The sequence below is a fragment of the Amblyomma mixtum genome, chromosome 10 (assembly GCF_055824585.1).
Source record: "Amblyomma mixtum isolate Tamu chromosome 10, ASM5582458v1, whole genome shotgun sequence".
Lineage (NCBI taxonomy): Eukaryota > Metazoa > Arthropoda > Arachnida > Ixodida > Ixodidae > Amblyomma > Amblyomma mixtum.
Genome location: NC_143021.1, coordinates 60534796 through 60555516, shown reverse-complemented (window position 1 = coordinate 60555516; position 20721 = coordinate 60534796).

The following is a 20721-nucleotide window of genomic DNA, read 5'->3' as shown; positions in this document are numbered from 1 at the left end:
CTCTCATCCTTCAACAAATCTGCTCTTACCTGATCCTCACCAGCTGCTTTCCCCTTCTGCAATGCTCCTAAGGCTTTCTTTACTTCCTCCTTCGTTACTGGCGGCATGTCCCGTTGCTGTGCTCGACTGCCTCTCTCAGTAACACTCTGATTGCAATCGCTACTGTGTAGATTTGTGTAAAACTCTTCGGCTACTTCACCATAGTGCATATGAATACATCAGTCAACTATAATTAGGGAGTAATTACTCATTGGCATCCACCCGAGCGCAGCCATACGGCTACAAAGGAAAGCTATACAGCTTTCTCAGAAACTTCGTAGTTAAAGAAAAATTCGTCCTGGTCCGGGGTTCGAACCCGGGACCATCGCTTCACCGGAGCAGTCGCCCTACCAAATGAGCTAACCGGAACGGCAAGCTTATAATAGGGGGAGAGCGAATTGATCAATAACGCGACTGCTCCGATGAAGTGGTGGTCCCGGGTTCAAACCCCGGACCAGGACGAATTTTTATTTAACTGCGATATTTCTTAGAAAGCTCTATAGCTTTCCTTTGTAGCCGTATGGCTGTGCTTGGGTGAATGCCAATGAGTAATTACTCCCTTATTACAAATCTACTCTACCTTGGGGGATTCTCCTAAACATTTGACCAACATCAGTTAACTATGAACAACACTAAAATCAAAGTTACAAAAAACATGCGAAGAGTGCAATAATAATGTAGAACAATAAAAAGGGAGTATATATGAACAGCGCACACAGTACTCTAGGCTAAAAAATAATAAAAGAACACTGAAAAACTCAATGAATAAGGCTCTGAATAGAATTTTCAATATTTCATTAATCGTGCTAGGAAAAAATGAATCTTTAAACAGATTCATATAGCGCTGATAAGGCCTAAATTTGTTTGCATTGTCTCGCCTAGAGGAAATGTAATGCATCTCCTTTATGTACACTGCTTTGTCAATACCAGTTTGTTTTGTTCCTCTATATATTGTGAAGGAATTTTAATCTTAGTATTTTCTTTGTGGCGGGAGTGTTTTCCAACCCAATCCTCAGCCTATTTTGGATCCTCTAACTGTAAAATTATAATTTCCTGTTGCAAATCATGCTGCTTCTTTCTGGGCATGTTCTATTTTAGCTGTGAGGTTTTTTGTGTACGGATCCCAGGTTACGTATGCGTTCTCTAAAATAGGCCTAACGCTAGTCATTCCAGCTTGTGTTCAGTGATGACGTACAATGCTTAAAATTTTGCTAGGAAAATAGAGGAGACGGTAAGCTTCCGCGGTAACTCAAGTCAGTGTGATTGGACAAGTTAAGAGTTTCAGTCAACGTAACTCTGCGGTAACACGTTCTGTGGTTTTCAGTGCAATACTATTTAAACAATATGCATTGGGGAACTTCCTTTTTCTTGGTAAACTGCTCATGATAACATTTTCAGGTATTCGAAGTTATCCGCCACCGGTTGCACCAGATAGCTACTTTTTCTAGGTTGCCCTGCAAAGTAGATATATTGGCAAGGCATTTTACTGAATGATACACGACACAATCGTTGGTATAAAGTCTAATGTTACATTTAAGACCTGCTGATAAATGGTTAATACAAACCAGAAGTATAAGTGGCCTAAGTACACAGTCTTGAGGCACTCCCGATAGCAACGTGCATTGGAGTTGATATGTCACCGTGTTCAGAACAGCTTGCTAGCTCGCCTATGTTGTGAGAGCAGTCCGGTGACAGCGAAGTGAGCTTTGATTTGTGTGGCGCCTTGGCTTCCAGTAGACTACCGTGTTGGCATGCAGCATCAGTTGTGGATACATTTTCCGGCCCTTGTAGCCACGTTGAGACATAATTTGACCATTTGGGCCAACTTTTGCTTTCTGAGCAGTGGCAAGGGACTAGTGGTGTGCACGTTCTGTTGCGCCAAGCATGAGTTCCCGAATACAATGCGCTTGGGGAGGCAAACTGTGAAGTGGCAGAAATGCCCACCTGACATTAGACCCTCTGCAGGATCGCAGAAAGGTGTCGTCACTTCAGTGACTGCATGTGGTTGCAGTCACTCTCGAAGTCGCTCTGTAGAAGTTGTGGGGTTGGAGTGGCTGTCATCAAAAAGTGATGGCATGGCATATAGGGAACACGCTGGTGGACTAGCCGTTCAGAATACTTCCACTGAAGCATTTCTTGACCCAGTGGCACTGGAGTTTCAAAACGAGCTTGATGTGGCCCTGGAACTAGCGATACACTCCAGTGGGGCAGCTTTGCCACTCAAAGGCACTCGCTGGCCGGGCAGCTTTTAGAGGCTAAGTAAGTCCACGTGATGACAGTAGTGCAAGAAAAAGACAAGCTCTGCGCTGAGCGTCACGTTGTTTACTGACAGCTGGATCAATATGTGCATGATGAGCATCTTGAATTGTGTTGTGACCACACCAGACCCAATCTTGCAAGATAGCGTTCCTTGATAAGTGCCTTGCCTCTGCAGTGTAATCCTTGATATTTTTCTGTGTTTTGTTTCGTTTTTCGCTCGTTTTCACCTTATTTATTTCCTGAGTTTTTCATTAAACCTTCAGTTGTTAGTCAGCACCCGTGTTGTCTTCTCTTTCTTTGGTCCTTTGTCTGTTTAGCGCTGGTCTTCAAGATGAACTACTTCTGACTCGCCCAATAGAGGGTGCTGTTAAATTATACTTCTACAGGGCCTTGTGTACAGGAAAGTATACAGCAGGTGAGATGCCGAAAGTAATAGAAAAGCTTGGCAAGGAGCAAGTTTTTGCCTTGCTTGCAAGTAATGCTAGCAACATAAAGGCTGTGTGGGCGATCGTAAAGCAGCAGTATCGCAGTGTCACTACGGTGGGTTGGAGTGCCCATGCAGTAAACTTGTTCTTTTCAGATGTTGTTAAGGCGAGAACTTTAATAAGTTGTTAAGAAAGTGAAATGTGTGCTTAAGTTCGCCAAGCACTCTCACGTGGTCTGGTCTCTGGTCACGTTGCAAAGAAACGGGAAGGGTGCTGCGATGGAAATCAGACTACCTCAAACTGCCTGCTGAAGCGCTCTGGGCAGACATCAATATGTCACTCGCGAAAGCCTTTTAAAGTACAAAGAAGCTTTGCAAAAAACTGATCACTAGTGAAGTACGAGAAAGCAAAGAAATCAAAGCAACAATATTAGGTGGCCATTTCTGTATGCAGAGCACTTTTGGCATGCTGAACCCGACTGCCCATGCAATCTCTGAAACCGAGTCTCAAAGATCTCGCTTATTAGCCATTCACAAGATCTTGTTCGAAGTGTGTACAGAAGTAGAGAAGGTCCTCCCTAATCCTACTCTGACGCCAAATGAGAAATGTGCGCCTTTGATTATAACACACAAGCTGTGGATGGCCTCGACCTGAGCGGCGGAAACCAAATTGGATGGGGGAACGCCTCTATCTTATCCAAAGAAAGCAGCCTGACAATGTGCCTTGTGCTGGAACACCTAATTATCCAGACCACGCAAGACTTTAAACAAGAACAACGGCCCCATGATGAGCATCTACGTCTGATAATTGCGTCATATTCTTCGCATATAAGTTTGCTTGCACTCCCGTCATGGTCGCTGTGAACTATAAACCGGTACGCGTTTTGAAACGTCTTTTATCATGTTTATTGGGGTTAAACACCCCATAGCGACTCAGGCTGTGAGCGCGATAAGGGACGCCATATATAGTGGAGGGCTGCGGTTAATTTAGATCACCTGGGGTTCCTTAACGTGCACTGACATTGCACAGTACATGGGCCTCTGGCATTTAGCCTCCATCGAAATGTGACCGCCACAGCCGGGATCGAACCCACGTATTTTGTATCAGCAGCTGAGCACCATATCCACTGAGCCACCGCTGTGTCTAAAACATCTTTTCCTTTTTAGTCATGGTCAGTGTCTTCTTTTTAGTTTCATTTGGCTGAACATGTCGGCGTAAAAGCAAATAAAAGGCAGTGCGGGTGAAGACGACAAGCTGTCGGCGTGCTTTGGAACTGGCTGCCGGTCGCTTAGAGCCAGCGAATATAAGTATATATGGCTTGCACTTGACTGTAGCGGCACCTATGACGAAGAGATTGAAGCCTGGAGTGCAAGCTCAAACGCACGCAGATCTCGAAAGGTTCGGTAACGGTCCCAGCCAGCAGCATCGGCGGCATGTTCCGTCACTCTACCAGGCCTCCCTCAATAAATGTGGACGACCTTCCACATCTGGTGGAACAGCAGGCACAGCAGGCGGGCAGCGGCCGGGCCAAGTGGAGGGCATGACGAGCTGGCGCGCAGGGCCACAGTTTGCGGCGTTTTGACCATCGAGGCTTTTATCCGAGGTCACTAAATCTAGAAAGTCGTCCGCATTTATTAAGGGAGGCCCGGTAGTCGCAGCTGGTGAACCGGCAGATCGATGCTGCTGGCTGGGCCGGTTGCCAAATCTGTTCCGAGATGCACGAGCGTTCGAGCTCGCGCTCCAGGCTTCAACCTCTTTTTCATGGGTGTCGCTACATGACGTCACGGGCGCTACGATGGTGAACAACACACAGCTTTCACGCTGTAGGCCGGAGCAGGGGGTTATAAGCGGATAATACAAATGTTCAGGCTTTTACGGTGCTCCTCATTCGGCAACATGGTAGCCTCTATGATGTGGTGCAAACCATCCATTGAGCCGCTTTTCATTTCAGATTGTGTGCTGCAAGGAATGACTAGAGAGTAAGTGTACCAGTGCAAGCATCCATGTTCACGAGTGTAACTTGTGTTGAAACAGATACACCACAAAGCAGGATGTGTGCACTCAGGAGAGCAACAAGGAACATGTGTGACCGAGTGACATGTTGTTTTTCTGCATTACAAGGATTAAGCTGTGAAGGCAAAGCTGTGTGAGTCTGGTAGTGGCTCCACTGCGCATGACCTATAACTTAAAAGTTGGGGGCAGTGTTTTGCTAGGAAGGCACAAAGTTAAAATTTTTTATTCATTGTTTACCGTTTGTTACGTTTTTGATAGATTTGTGTGACCGCTGACCACTGTCAAACTACACACATGGGCTAGCTTCTTGTGATTCAGTATGTAGCACCTGGGGGACTTATTGTTGTCAGACAAGGTTTGCCTTAAATTTTGTGTGAGCTGCAGTGGCCGTAAATGTTGCACTGACTAACCCTCCATAATTGTTTGTTTAGATGTGGTTGTGGTCAGGACGGACCAGGCTGTCGGCCAGTGGCAACACACAGCTCATGGAATGGAAATGTCTTGCCACTTGTCCACGCATCATTGGTGACAGTGGGGCATCCCCACTGATGCGGCTTGCTTTCCCCCGTAGCCTGCTGTCTGTACAACACGGGGAGGCAGCTGGTGAAGCGGCTACGGAGCTTCTGCCTGCGACCCGAGGCTGCCCGGAGGACAGCGCCCAAGGTGGGTCTCCCACTGTGTTGTGCGTCACCCAGATGGGGAGCCTTCCGCGAGCAGTGTCACTTCTGGCCGAATGGAAAGATGTTGCCAGAGCTACTTTGGCTCTGGAGTGCTTACTACTGATGCCAGTGCTCACCCCTGCCTGGCTTTCACAGCATTCCTTCGGGTCGTGCAAAGGGCGTGATTAGTCCATTCCCAATGAGCACTGAAACTCCACTTGACGTCCTTAGGACGTCCAGGTGAGTTTCAATGTCCATTGGGTTGGCTTGACAGGCCAACCAGTTTCACAGCATGTCACAGTGCGAGGCTTCTGAACCCCTCTCAACAGAGAAATTGAGAAAGTTAGCCGCACAAGAAATAACTGTGCAGCTCACCCTTCGTTCTGCACAAGTGCAATCTTTCTCTTGTCTTCGCCGATTCTTCTTGCTTCTGATATACCCGCAAAATTGGCCTTGTTAATGCTCTTTACTTTTGTGCAATGAGTGCAGTATATTCCCACGCAATTCAGTGACTTGTATACAAATGAAAACGAAATAGCCGAGGTCAGCTTGGGAGCACCACTATCTGTGGTAGCTTGTTGATTGCCATGCAGTTGCAGCTACTGAATCACGCACAAATCGCCGCAGGCAAAACAAAATAGCTGCAATTTCTTTTCAGTTCAGTCATATTATTGCTGTCGCCAGTCCACTGCACAGAAACCATAACACACAGTATGCGATCAACGAGTGGGACCTAACATGCCTCCACGTAGGTAAAAGGTGGCGTTGTGGGGTACAAAAATGTTCCCACCCTGAAAGCGGAGGCGCGGGCCTCGAAGCACCCTGAAAGCACCCTATATTGGGATACAATTAAACAAAACAGCAGTTGGTAACACTGGCTATGGTCTATGGCGTCCTGTATTACTACAGTGAAAAAAATCAGGGTTTTAAATTTTTACTGCATCAAACAGGCCAGATGCATAAAAATTCTTGATCTTATAATTGTCTCGTGCTTGGTTCTTGTTTTGGTGACAAGAAAAGCTTTTACAACCGTCTACTATTTTTCATGGAGGAATTCTGTTCAGCATTCCTGAATATGGGCGGAGCTTCAGTGCATTCTTAAGTTATACTGAACTAAAAATAGGTGCGCCACCGAGAGACACTTAGGGACGGATGTTGCTTTGCTGCACGTGCTTTTTGGAAGGGGCATGCGACGGCTGCTATTTAAGCTACAGCACCAAAGGAAGGCGCGTTTTCCAAATTCTAAAGAGTGATATAGATGCTAACTGCTGGCTACAAATATCTGCACTCAGGTACCTAACTATAATAGTGAACTATGAGAAATCAGTTAACCATCTTAGTAATGAGCATAATTTGTCTGATCTCTTATGTTCGCCAACACCGGCAGAAGTCATCTCGACATCTTCAAAAACCAGTTATAAAAAATTTTGGTTTAACTTTGCTGAAACAACCTGTATAAATGCTGTCTGCGACAAGGCAGTCATTCACTTAGCTTAAGTAGTTCAGCTCTTTGTCCGAGACGGCTGTGGAAGCCGTGCTGTGTTAGCCTTGGCCGTCGCTGGCAGTTTGTTCTAATTCCACGATTTCCCGTGTAACACATTCTTTGCCTTTCTTGGGTGGTATTCTCCCGGTGACGCCGTTTGCGACATGTCGCATTAGGGCGGGGCCTAAAAAAAGTGCGTACAGTTGCTCGAAGAAGCGGAAAACGCCGCCTGCACTTTCGTCGGCGGTGCTTTCATTCACTCTGAGAAGCGACAATTTACCACTGCTGATTCACTAGCAGCAGTAGTTTCGTATCTTTGATAGCAAGAACATTTGCCATCACATGACGTCTAATGTTCAAAAACATTTGCAAATTTAATATAAACTCGCTTTACTTCATTTAAGTCTATAAAACACCGCGAAAAAGCTCCAAATCTATTTTTGTTTCGTTCCGGACGGTTGTGCTAGGTTTCGGCTGCGTTTCGGGCAGTTGCAGACGGTAGCAGTGTAGCTGGAGGTCCCATTAGGCTTGCGCGCTCCAGAATCGAGAGCGTATCTCAAAAACTAGGCTGAATTGCAGCTTAAACTTTATCGTTGAAGCAAGGTAAGTCATAGCAAAAAGCAACAACACCAGTACTTGCCGCTAAACATGCCGACCGGAATCACAAGGACTGCTGAATTGGCTGAAGCGGGCGGCTCTCACCTGGAAGGACGCCGCCATGTTTTCACGCTAAGGGCGCATAAGCCGCAACTGCCGATTGCCTTCGTACGCGAACGCTATTTCCCCATTAGCATTCTGTGCATGCGCACTCTGGACCCGCTATGCACGCAATTACGCAAAGCCCGCAATACTAAAACTCTCTAATGTTCAGTTGTGGGTTTGTAAAAGTCGTCACATTGCTTTAAATCTTCTTTGGCTCGTGCAGACACTGTTTCGTTGCACTAACGTGCATTAAAACGCCTTGAAGGGTCATGTAGCCGAGAGCGCAAGCGCTGCCAAGGCCATCTCGTCGCAGCGGGCACCGTCTGCTTCGGCGTCTGTTTACGACGGCGCAAAGTAAGTTCGCATGGCAAGTGGCAGTCCGGCTCAGCAGATGGTAGCCACAGTGCTGTGCTCTTCGACAGCCGGTAATGCCGCCGACAAGATTCGTCGGCCAAGGCAAACTGGTCGCGATGTCCGCGGACACGCCACTCTTCTTCGCAACTCAAAAACCAGGCAAGGAGAGTGGGATCCTTGGCGTCTAGTATCAATTTCGTAGCCCGTCGCCAGCGCAAATCGCTTCAGCGCATTCCGTTGTTAGACTAAGCGTAGTAAATTGGGGTGACGTCACGATGACGTAGCAGGAAGGCAGATCTGTGTCGTCACACCGCCGTCACCGCGGCTCGAGCCAATCAGCGAAGAGCGAATGCGACATGTCGCAAAAGGCGACACCGGGAGAATACCACCCCTTGATGACAGCAGTGTTCTCTAGGTCAAAAGAGCAGTTCCTTGCATTGCGTCTTGGGGTTAGTCAGAGACCCTTTTCCAAGCATTTCACCCCAAAAAAACCTGAGTACCAGGCCGGAGGACATCTTAAACCCATTAAAAATCTGGCGTGTACCTGGCAGCACTGAGGATCGAACGAGGATCCCAAATGTGAGCAGATGCTTTAACCTCCAGGCCACTGCACGTTTTCTTTTTTTCAACATGGTATTTATTATAATAACGATGTTTTATGTACATGAGCTATCTACAAACATTAAGAAGGCAGTGGTACATCGACACACATGAGCAACGAAGCACGAGGAAAAAGTCAATTCGGAGCACATAGCTAATATATCATAACGCGACGTATCTAAGCAACACAGAACTAGAAAAAAGGCAATGAAAAAAACAGCACTAAGAGTGAGTATCACTCCAGTTCATACTGAGTCTGGGCGTACAATTCTTCTAGATATACAATCATTCTACAAAAATGTTCTTGAACAGAAAAAACAGATTCACAATGTCGGTCCATCATGCGTGTTTTCTACAGGCTCTGCAATCCAGTTAAAAATAACATATCTAAGGGCTCATCAATACATTGTAGTGCAGTGTGAAATTGTACAGAATGTGGCGTCAGATTAAGTCTTTTTTTTCAATGTTCGTTGCATGATATCCGAGAAGAGTATTGCTTCTTTACAATTGATGAATAAATGCTGAATTGTTTCAGGAGCATCACAAAGGTGACAGTTCACCATAGACACGAAAATACCCCCTTTTTCTCTGCCCATGTTTTAAGTCGTAATGTCTCAGTGTGTAGCTTAAAGAAAAATGATTTAGTATTTAGTACATGGCGGGAGAGGCAAAATACACAGAGCGAAACATTGGTGGAGGAAAGAGCATACAGATTAAGTCCTTGTACAACCGTCTCCACGACATCGAAAGAAGGAGCTCTGGGGAAAATCGAACATGAAGGAAACAACCAGACAAATACACCTCATGCATGAATCCCCACAAGCATGGATGATCAGAAACGTTAGAAGACACAATGATGCTCGATAAAGCATGAGCTAAATTTACTTGCAGGAATGCACGCATTGTTGGGTGTGTAGTGTCCCAGAAAAACATGAAACGTGAAACCATCTGCCGGATGTACAGGTGGGCTAAACAGCGCCTACGGGCCGGAAAAGGTTATCTTGTCTCATTGATTCAAAAGACGAATCCCACACAAAAGTTGCAAAAACTCTGTGGAAACGTTGGATATAAAGTCTTATGGAATGAATAATTTGCAGTACATAATAAATTTTAGTGGCGAGAAACATTACATGCGGTCGCCGTGCCAGAAATCGAGAGACCATGGGGCACAAAAGTCTAAGCATAGCGCTGAAGAGTTGGCATGCGGTCTTTCAAGTAATGTGCACTGTGCTTATAGGCACTCATAGGAACGCCAAAGTACTTTGGTGGCGTACGTGTCCATTGTATACCAGCATAATTGGCAGGTGTCGTTCCCCACATTCCACACCAGAGACTGCAACTCTTTGAACAATTAATTCGATCTTCTGACACTGATCTGAAGCCTTCCATTAAACGAATAATCTCTTCGATGCTTGGCATCAGAGCAGAAAAACGCGATGTCATCTGCATAGGCTAATACCTTCAGTTCGTGACCCATAATACGAAAACTATTGTTGCACTGTTTATAACCCTTAGACGAAATGGCTCCAAGTATAATGCGAACAGAAGCGTGGACAGCGGGCAACCCTGTTTCATAGAGGACTCAGAATCCGGAAGGTGAGACCTCCTTAGAGCTGTCACCCTTTCTCCTTGATCTGGAGTGCCGAGGAGATTTCTTGGTCTTTGACTTCCAGGCCACTGCATGTGTCCTGTCTACTGTTCTGTTTTGTGCCTGTAGCACAGTTCTCTTGAAACACCGCAGTAGAAATTGCAAGACATGACTGCAGAGACAATGCACATATTGCTTTATCTGCTTATTTCACCTTTCCATCTTTAGTCACACACTCGCAGGCGAATATCTGCCAGTTTAGATGTGTGACGCATCTCATTTACTCAGCCTGATCCCCTTGGCATTTGCTACACTGCAGGAACCCAATGAACAGTTGCCATCTTCCCGCTGTGATGCATACAGTATGAAATAGAAGTAACACGTGCGATTGCATAGGACGGTGGGGAAAGATGCAGACAACCCATAAAAATCTTGGCAGCAGTCATCGATGTCGTGCGCTGGTAACGACTGAATTGTTTTATTTCCTGTGTTCAGAAAGAGCCTGTTGAGATTGTAGCAAGCGTCCTGGTTGCATTGGGTTCCCATTTGTGTTGCAGCTGGACCATGACCGCTTCAGCTGGAAGTCACTGCGGCCGTTCTACCGCGATATGCTGCTGGCGTCACCTGGCGTGCCCAGCTGATGATGCCCATGCATCCCGTGCCTTTGTCCCAAATGGACTCCATTGTGCCCAGCTTTCATTCCTCATTTCCAGGCATGCAAACTCCCTTTTTCTGGGCTGTGTGGACAGCCTGCCAGTCAGGACCTGCAGGCAAAACCTGGCCACCCACATCAGTCATTTTCACAGTGTCTGGCCTGTGTGGTGCAGCGCTCGCCATTCTAGCTGCTTCAGAGTCCGGACGTAAGGTCAAAAGGCAGTCAATCGTTGCTTTCAAGAGCTACCTAAAGGTGCAAGAGTGCTAAAATTTTTGTAGTGTTCGCTTTGGAAAGGGTGTGTGAGACATAACTATACATGGATCAGCATGATAAGGTAGTCTAGGTTTAAATCTTAGTTACATTTTTCTTTCAGGTTCCGTTTTAAATATCCTAATGACGTCCATGACATGCAGAATTATATTGCGCGAAGCGTACGAAAGCTGCAGTATTATGGCTGCTTGCTCACTCCTGTCTTCCCGGCACTTGGGGCAGGCAGTTATAACAGTTGAAGTGTATTAAAACAATAAAACAGCAATTATATGGCAGTTTTCGTATGACTCATGTGACCTCATCTCGTATGCCACAGTCACCGTTTAGGTGGTGAAACTGAAAACAAAATGTGAGGAGAAATTAAATATTGTTTACCGGGCTCAAGTGGATTCTGCGCGCAAGGTCATGTTTACTATAGTCTCATCATTCCAAAGAACATACTGAAGAAACTCTTCATTTTAGTATATTGTAATTTGTAATCTGCTGCAAACTGTGTGATGTACACTGGCTCGACAAAGAGCAGCCCATACGGCAATAAACACCAGTCGTAATTATATAACTCGAAACAATGGTGTCGTCATTTGTGTGTGTATCAGTTTTCTCAAATTGGTGGTGCCAAAACCCGGGACTAAATGCTGTAACGTTCCGTGACCACTGAGGCCATCAAGTGCCGGCGACATAGCGAATCCTGGGCCATCACCAACGATCCTCGAAGGTGCAACTGCCTTAGACTGAACGGTTCCAAGAACAAGGCCTAGACAAGCCACGCCTGGCGCTCTATGAACGAGGCCTAAAGATGCCACACTTGAAGCCTATCTCGGCACTACGACCACGACCGATACTATGAAGGGGCTACAATGGATCACTAAAAAAGAAACGAGGAGCTTTGAGTTCTTGGATGACTAGACTGATTTCTGAAGCGGATTCATCTTTAGAAGCACAAGCAGACGAAAAGGCTTTGAGCGTACTTTCAACAAGGCTTAGAGACCTTCAGACACACCTTAACGAGGCGGACGCTGCTGTTGAAGCACTTGAGCAAGATGAAGAAGCCGAGGAGAACTACACACGCACAATTGCGTACAATGACAGAGTAGTGACCTACGTCGCCATACTTGACGAGCAAGTAGGAACTCAGCAGGCGAACGCCTGTCCATGAGTGGATGCCAATCGGGCCGCTCGCGACGGTGCCGAGAGAGTTGCCGGCTCAAAGACCAAGTTGCCGCAGCTCGAGCTGCAGCAGTATAGCGGCACCGCTGCGGAGTAGCAGCCTTTCTGGGAGCAGTACCAGCAAGCGATCCACCACAGTGATGTCTTTTCCAAGGGGCAAAAATTCCTGTATCTGCAGTCGGCGCTTGCTGGGAGGGTTGCATCTGTGGTCGCCGGTATTCAAGCAACAGGGGCTGATTACGCCACCTTCATCGAGCTTCTGAAGGAGCGCTTGACCCAACTGCTGGACTGGCCGATGATACGAAGGGGCAAGAGGTAAGAGACCTACATTGCCTCCATGACCACATGCAACGCAACATAGCCGCTCTCACGGCGCTTGGCGTTAAAACAGCTACGGAGCAATGCTTACATCCACACTGCTATGAATGCTGCCAAGCGACCTGGTCATTGAATACCGCAGGCGTTGCTCAGCAGAGAAGGAAGAGGATAGCCTTTGCAAGGTTTTCTCAAAAACAAACTGAATAGTCGGGAGAAGGCGGTGTGGGCTAGAAGGCCAGAGCCCCAGTGGAAAACCATTTCAAGAACAAAAATCTTAGAGTTTCGAAGGCGCCAGTGGATTTGCTTTCTTTCGAAAGTAATTTGAAAGAGAATAAGCCCTGTGCATTTTGTGCTGCCAAGAATCATGCGACTAAAGGGTGCGTTTTCTCTTGAAGAAAAGGGCACTTTGTCAGTCTGGTCGATGCTTCTGCTGTCCTCTAAGAGGACACACTGCGAAACAATCTCGGAGCAAAGGAGTCAAGTGCAAGGAATGCGGTAAAAGGCACTTAGCTCCAATGTGGGATCCTGCATGGAAGGCAGCTATAATCGGATGCAACTTAATGTGTCCCAGAAAGGGGTGGTTGAGGTTAGCTATAAAATGCTTGCATTATGTAGAGTACACGCAACTAAGCGTTCATGCCACGCACAAGACGTCAAAAGCGAGGCGATAATTTGCAATACAATTTTAAGAACTCCCGCTTCCGCGGCTCGCAGTGACCAGCGGTGCCGAGCTTTCGGCCGAATCCGCGCGAATTGCGTCACGTAGCGCTCTTTACGTCAGCGGCGGAATGCCATCATTGGTTGGCCGCGCCAGCGCCGTCGACGCCAAACCAGTTTAGAAGGCGTTCGCTCCGCCCCCTGGGGAATTCCCGCGCGCGTCGGCGGTCGGCAGAGGGGCCGAGTGCGTGGAGCCGGCGGCCCGACATTTAAGCGTGCAGAAAGTGACGAGAGGAGAGGGAAAGGCGCGAAGACGCGGAAATTCAAATGTTTACTGCGAATAACTCAGCTTCCGCAGAACGCATCAACGAACGACGCGCGCGAACGACGGCGAAGGTCGACCGACGGAGCCGCGCTCGGCGGCGGCTCCGCCGACCACCTGCGCCTCCCCAGTGACCTGACGCGGCGAAGTCGCGCACGCGCAGATGTGTCTAAAATTGTTCACGGCCATGGAGTTCTTTCCTTCCTCTATGTTCACGGCGCACGCCAGGCCCAGTGTTGACTAGCCTAGTGAAGCTTTTCGCTTGAAAAAAAAAATTGCTGGAGGTTATTTGTGACGCTGCGTCCTTTAGCATCCTAGGCATATCGCATCTTTTTTGCGACCCTTTTTCACAGCCATTTTAAGTCTGCAGTGAAGCTAAGCCACAGTGGTGATCTGGCATAGCTGATGTTGCCTAACATATATGAAAGATGGCGCAGCTAGTTACGCTTGAGAAATGGATAGGGTGATTACATGTGAGATCGAAGAAAGCATGGCTGCTCGATCACTTAAATTTATTTTAATTTCTTTATGTATTGTTGCCTGAACTAGAAAGAAGAGATCTACAATTGGTTTTACCCCAATTTTTTTCTTGGTGAGTACATCCAGCACACATGGCCCTCTGCCGATAAGGTTAACAACAAGTACTCACCAAGAACAAAAAAGGGCTCCTACCCCTTGACTCTAATCACTTTAAACTAGTCAAGCGAGGTATTGCCTAGGCTTGTTTCCATAACGCCGTGAAAAAATGTTGCCACACCGTGTCAACCAGTGTCACAACGAAAGCCCAATGTCTGTCTGATGCAGGCTTCCCAGCAGAAATGTGGAGAGCGGTTGCTGAATCCGCATTAAAGGAGGTGAACGGCATGGTCAAGAAGGGAAACAATAATGCCACTGATAAAAGGAAAAAAGCCCAAGTGTCACCCACACTTCGCGCAATTTTAAGTGTGAAGTTTCCAGACACCTTTAGAGCGTGTGGGGGCAGCGGTCTCGGACTCAAGGAGATGCCCTCGACTCAGCGTGGCAAGCTCAGTGGAGACCAGCTACCAAGTGACAAGAGGTTTTTGGTCGTTTGGTTCCTTGCTGTCTCTGGTCGCAAGCCAGGGAATGGGTCGGAGCCAAAGGTTCACAAAAAAAAAACAAAGTTTATACAGCAAAGAGACGATACAGAGGATCTCACAATCACTAGTACAAACACATACAAAGTGAAAACGATGCAACTCGTGCAAAGTTACACTCGAGAGAGAATACAATACATAGGGAATATTGCACCTGTAGTGTAGCAGCCGTGCTCGCTCACTGTGGTGAACTGTAGTAGTGAAAGAAGACGACGATCCTGAGGTGTGACGCTCGCTCGCAGCCCGAACGCGAGGCCTGCACCTTTGCTGAACGTTGCAAAGCGACCTAGGTTCTGCTCAGCCACAACCCCATCCTACATTTGGTGGAGGCTGCTGTAAGTTCCCCCTCTCGTCCTCATCCTGGAGCTCCGTAGTCGCACCTTACCTTCGCCGCCAGTTATGCCTGAAGTCACCAGCCAGACAGCCCCCATCCCGTCGCCTACCATCCTGTGTTCTGGCGGGCTCCGGCAGCGAGATCCCAGCGTCTTCAGCGGTGCCGACGACCACGATGTTGACGACTGGTTGGCGACTTACGAGCGCGTCAGCGCACACAACAAGTGGGACGATGCCACCAAGCTTGGTAACGTACTATTCTATCTCAGCGACGTTGCCAACTTGTGGTTCCGCAACCACGAGGCCGACTTGCCTACCTGGTCGTCCTTTAAGACCAGCTTCTCGGAGGTATTCGGCCGCCCAGCTGTGCGCAAACTGCGCGCCGAACAACGCCTCCGCGCTCGCGCTCAGCACGCCACTGAATCCTTCACCAGTTACATAGAAGATGTTCTAGACCTGTGCAAGCGCATCAATCCATCCATGCCGGAGGCCGAGAAAATTAGCAACATCCTGAAGGGCATCTCCGACGACGCGTTCCAAATGTTGCTCGCCAGGAATCCGCAAACGGTGGTGGATGTCATTCAGCTTTGTCAGAGCTATGACGTCCTCAGGAAGCAGAGGAATTCTACTCGCCGTTCCGGAGTCCTCGACGAGTCCCTTCCTGCGCCGGCGGTCTGCAGTCTGGTCTCTGACTCGGCCTCCCTGCTTCCCCAGATCAAGGCCTTCATACGGGAAGAAGTGGCCCGCCAACTGTCCCTACTGCCTGTGTCTGGCGACCCTGCGTCACCCATAGATCCCACCCTTCGACGCACCATCCAAGAGCAGGTCGCCGACGCTTTGCCCTCTAGCCCTCGGCCTCCGCCTGTGGCTGCCCCCCTCACCTACGCTGAGGTTGCCGCCAGACCCCGACGCCCCGAAGTCTACGTTAACCACCCATCTGTCGCACCGCTACCACCTCCGCCGGCACCTGTCCGTCGTCGCCTGCCGCCTCGCCGTGCCGTCATGAACCCATGGCGTACCTACGACAACCGCCCCATATGCTACTCCTGTGGCTTGCCGGGCCACGTCGCCCGGCTTTGTCGCCAACACCCGCCGAGTTTCCGGGACGAGGCAAGCCCATTCCACTACGACCCTGCGCCTCCCTCGCAACCAGTTCCGTCCGGCACCCCTGCGGACTCCTTCCACCTTGACCGCTCTTCATATTCTTCACGCCGGTCGCCTTCTCCCCGTCGCCGATCTATCTCTCCCATGCGCCGGCGATCACCCTCTCGTCCGGAGGAAAACTAACAGCCGCAGTTCCGGAGGCAAGAACTGCGATTCCATCGAACTGCCCAAGTCCTCCGTCTTCACCTGCGAATGTTATCGAAGTATTTGTTGATGGCGTCGCCGTTCTCGCCCTTGTAGACACGGGCGCTGCTGTATCCGTTATTAGCGCAGCCCTTTGCCGTAGACTCCGTAAAGTGACGACGCCTGTTTCGAACTTTTGCCTCCGCACTGCAAGCTCGCACCGCATTCACCCTCTAGCATTATCTACAGCTCGCCTTGTTATCCGGGATGTTGTGTATATCGCCGAGTTTTTCGTGCTGTCCTCCTGTTCTCATGACGTCATTCTGGGCTGCGACTTTCTAACCCTTCATCATGCGATCATCGACTGTGCCCGTGCCAGCATTGAACTGTCTCCGCTCTGCGCTACTCTGCCGTCCGACACCTCTCTCCGCCTCGGCAAAATGCTGGTCGCTGCAGATACTGACATCCCTGCCTTCTCTGCTGCCCTGGTTCCCCTCACTTGCGCCTGCGATCCTTATTCAACTGTTCTCTTTACTCCGACCGATGCCGCTGCCCGTCGCCACTGTTTCCTCCTTCCGTTCGCTCTTCTGACTGTCTGCGATGGCCACAGCGCAATCTATGTCATGAACCCTTTTTCTTGTCCATCAACGCTTCTCCGCGGCGAATGCCTGGGCCATGTAGAATCAGTCGATCACGCTCTTCCATACTCCGTCTCTGACGAACCTGCCCCTCTCCAGATAGATGCCATTGGTTCGCCTCCTGCTACGCCAAACCAAGACACCGTTTCTGTTTTTTCCCGATCTATCGATGCCAGCCTTTCGCCGCACCAACGTGATCAGCTCGTCGCATTACTTCAACGTTTCCGTACGTCCTTCGACTTCCCGCACAGCTCTCTTGGCCGCACATCCGTCGTCACACACAGCATTGACACCGGAACGCATGCCCCTTTGCGCCAGCGTCCTTATCGCGTGTCGGCCCCTGAACGCACCGTCATTACCAAGGAAGTGGACGACATGCTTCAGCGCGGCGTAATCCAGCCTTCTCACAGCCCCTGGGCCTCTCCCGTTGTTCTCGTGCGGAAGAAGGACGGATCCATCCGCTTTTGCGTTGATTACCGTCGCCTCAACAAGATTACGCGCAAGGATGTGTATCCACTTCCCCGTATTGACGATGCCCTCGACTGCCTGCAAGGCGCAGAATTCTTTTCCTCATTGGACCTCCGCTCCGGCTATTGGCAGGTGCCCATGGCTGCTGCTGATCGGCCAAAGACGGCCTTTGTTACGCCCGACGGCCTCTACGAATTCAATGTCATGCCGTTCGGCTTGTGCAATGCGCCGGCCACATTCGAGCGCATGATGGACACAGTTCTCAGCGGACTCAAGTGGCACACGTGTCTGTGCTATCTGGACGATATCGTCGTCTTTTCTCGAGACTTTTCGTCCCACCTGGCCCGCCTCGAGCGTGTCCTGCAATGTTTGACCGACGCCGGCTTGCAACTGAATTTAAAGAAGTGCTGCTTCGCAGCCCGGCGGCTTACCATCTTGGGCCATGTCGTCTCCAAAGAAGGCGTCCTTCCCGATCCTGCAAAACTGCGCGCAGTCGCCGAGTTTCCCCGACCCACCTCCCTGAAAGAGCTGCGTAGCTTCATCGGGCTGTGCTCTTATTTTCGCCGCTTCGTACGCAATTTCGCTTCCATCCTGTCACCCCTGACTGATCTGCTTGCCGGCGAAACCAGCCTCTCGTCTTGGACACCAGACTGTGACGCGGCGTTCACAACGCTTCGGCGCCTGCTTGTGTCCCCGCCGATCCTCCGCCATTTCGACCCCAGCCTGCACACTGAAATTCACACTGACGCCAGCGGCGTGGGCCTCGGTGCCGTGCTGGCTCAGCGCAAGCCCGGCTGCGCCGAAAATGTTGTTGCGTATGCCAGCCGCACTTTGACAAAGGCCGAGCGCAATTATTCTGTGACAGAGAAGGAGTGCTTGGCAATAATTTGGGCTATTGGAAAGTTCCGCCCTTACCTATATGGTCGCCCGTTCTCTGTCGTTACCGACCACCATGCCCTCTGCTGGCTGTCGTCCCTCAAAGACCCTTCAGGCCGTCTTGCTCGTTGGGCGTTGCGCTTACAAGAATACGACATTGAAGTCATCTATCGATCTGGCCGTAAGCATTCTGATGCCGCCGCACTATCGCGGTCCCCGCTACCTTGTGACTTAGACTCCACATCTTTCGCCACCGCTGATGCGTCCTCCCTTGATATTGCCGACATGCCGTTTGAACAACAACGGGACCCCTGGATCGCTTCCCTCCTCGCTCTCCTGTCTACACCATCTCAGCGACCTGCGACCCGCACTCTCCGTCGTCAAGCCCGCCACTTCGCAATACGGGATGGCCTCCTTTACCGCCGCAACTACCTTCCCGACGGTCGCAAATGGCTCCTTGTCATTCCTCGCCACCTGCGTTCCGACATCTGCGCCTCTTTTCACGCCGACCCCCAGTGCGCTCACGCCGGTGTGGTGAAGACCTACACGCGCCTTCGACTCCGCTTCTACTGGCGGGGAATGTACCGTTTCATTCGACAGTACGTTCGCTCCTGCCCGGAATGCCAACGCCACAAAACCCCTTCTCGCCGTTCCATTGCTCCGATGCAGCCCTTGCCTTGCCCCATGCGCCCATTCGACCGCGTTGGCATCGATCTCTACGGGCCCCTTCCCATAACTCCGGCTGGACACCGCTGGGTCATAGTGGCAGTCGAGAACCTTACCCGCTTCGTCGAAACGTCATCTTTGCCATCCGCGTCTGCGCCCGACGTTGCGTCTTTCATCCTGCATCATCTCGTTCTACGCCATGGTTCTCCTAAGGAGCTTCTGAGTGACCGCGGCCGTGTCTTCCTCTCAGACACCGTCGAAGCCCTACTTCGCCAATGCCGCATTGTTCACCGCTCTACTACGGCCTACCACCCTCAAACGAACGGCGTTACTGAACGTTTCAATCGCACATTGACCGACATGATCGCCAAGTATGTTGCCTCGGACCACTCAAACTGGGACCGCATTCTCCCATTTGTGACATATGCGTACAACACTGCCACACAGAGCACAACTGGCTTCTCTCCGTTCTTTCTTCTTTACGGCCGCGAGCCTTCCTGTACCATGGATACCGTGCTTCCGTATCGCCCTGATATCTCCGAGTCTCTTACCCTTTCTCAAGCAGCGACCTATGCTGAAGAATGCCGCCAGCTTGCCCGCTCTTTTACAACGCAAGATCAGAATCGCCAGAAGCACCTTCGCGCCCCTACCAGTCCGCTTCCGTCCTATACCCCAGACTCGCTCGTGTGGCTTTGGGTTCCCTCCACCAGTCCCGGTCTCTCCACAAAACTCATTTCAAAGTACCACGGCCCGTACCGTGTCGTCTGCCAGACCTCTCCAGTCAACTACATCATTGAACCGCTTTCGCCGCCGCAAGATGCGCGTCGTCGTGGCCGTGAAACAGTGCACGTTGACCGTCTCAAGCCGTACTACGATCCGCCTACCATCTGTGCGCCCTAAGTCGGCAGGATGCCTCCTTTTTCGCCGGGGGTAATTGTAGTGTAGCAGCCGTGCTCGCTCACTGTGGTGAACTGTAGTAGTGAAAGAAGACGACGATCCTGAGGTGTGACGCTCGCTCGCAGCCCGAACGCGAGGCCTGCACCTTTGCTGAACGTTGCAAAGCGACCTAGGTTCTGCTCAGCCACAACCCCATCCTACACACCTAAAGTGCACTAACACACTAGAGAGGCAATCAAACAAAACAATTTGTTCACCGGGCACTGCGAGAGTCCGACGACCAGAGGTCCACGACGATGCCGTCCCGCAGACTGGCGCACGCTGCCTGTTGGTCCGTGGCTGGCCGAGTGGTGTGGTCCCGGGAGTCAAGCGGGCGCGCTTCTCCGAAGCATAACGGCAGCTTGGACTAATCTGATAGCGGTCAACGTCCTTTTTTTTATAGGCTCGCTTCCATGTCTGTTTGTTCTACGCGCCAGAGTAGGCGCGCACATACACACAGTATCAGGTGAGCGGTCTCACTTCCCTCTTCACACAGGCCGCGCGTCCCCATTGGTCAGAGGTCGGGGGTTCCATCTCGAAGGTTTGGGCTAGTTCTGGCATGGCGCCGTCCCCGACGTCCGAGTGCAGAGGAGGGGGGCATGTCTTAGCGCACGCAAGGCTAACCCCTTTTCGTCCGGTCAGCAGTAGAAGCGACTCGGACGTTCGAGAGAAATCGGCGTGGATGACTCATTCCCTCAGCGCACGCCGTGTCGGTGAGAGGTGGTGGAGGGGAGAGGGAGCCACGCACACAGGCTAGGCGATCAGCGAGGGTTTCCTTCTCCCCCGTTCGGCTCGCGCCGGCGAGACGCCGTGCGCGCGGCGCTGTTTTGTTTCTTTGTCGCTTTCAAAAATGCGCCGAATTTTGTGACACCAAGTCATGCGTTATTTGCA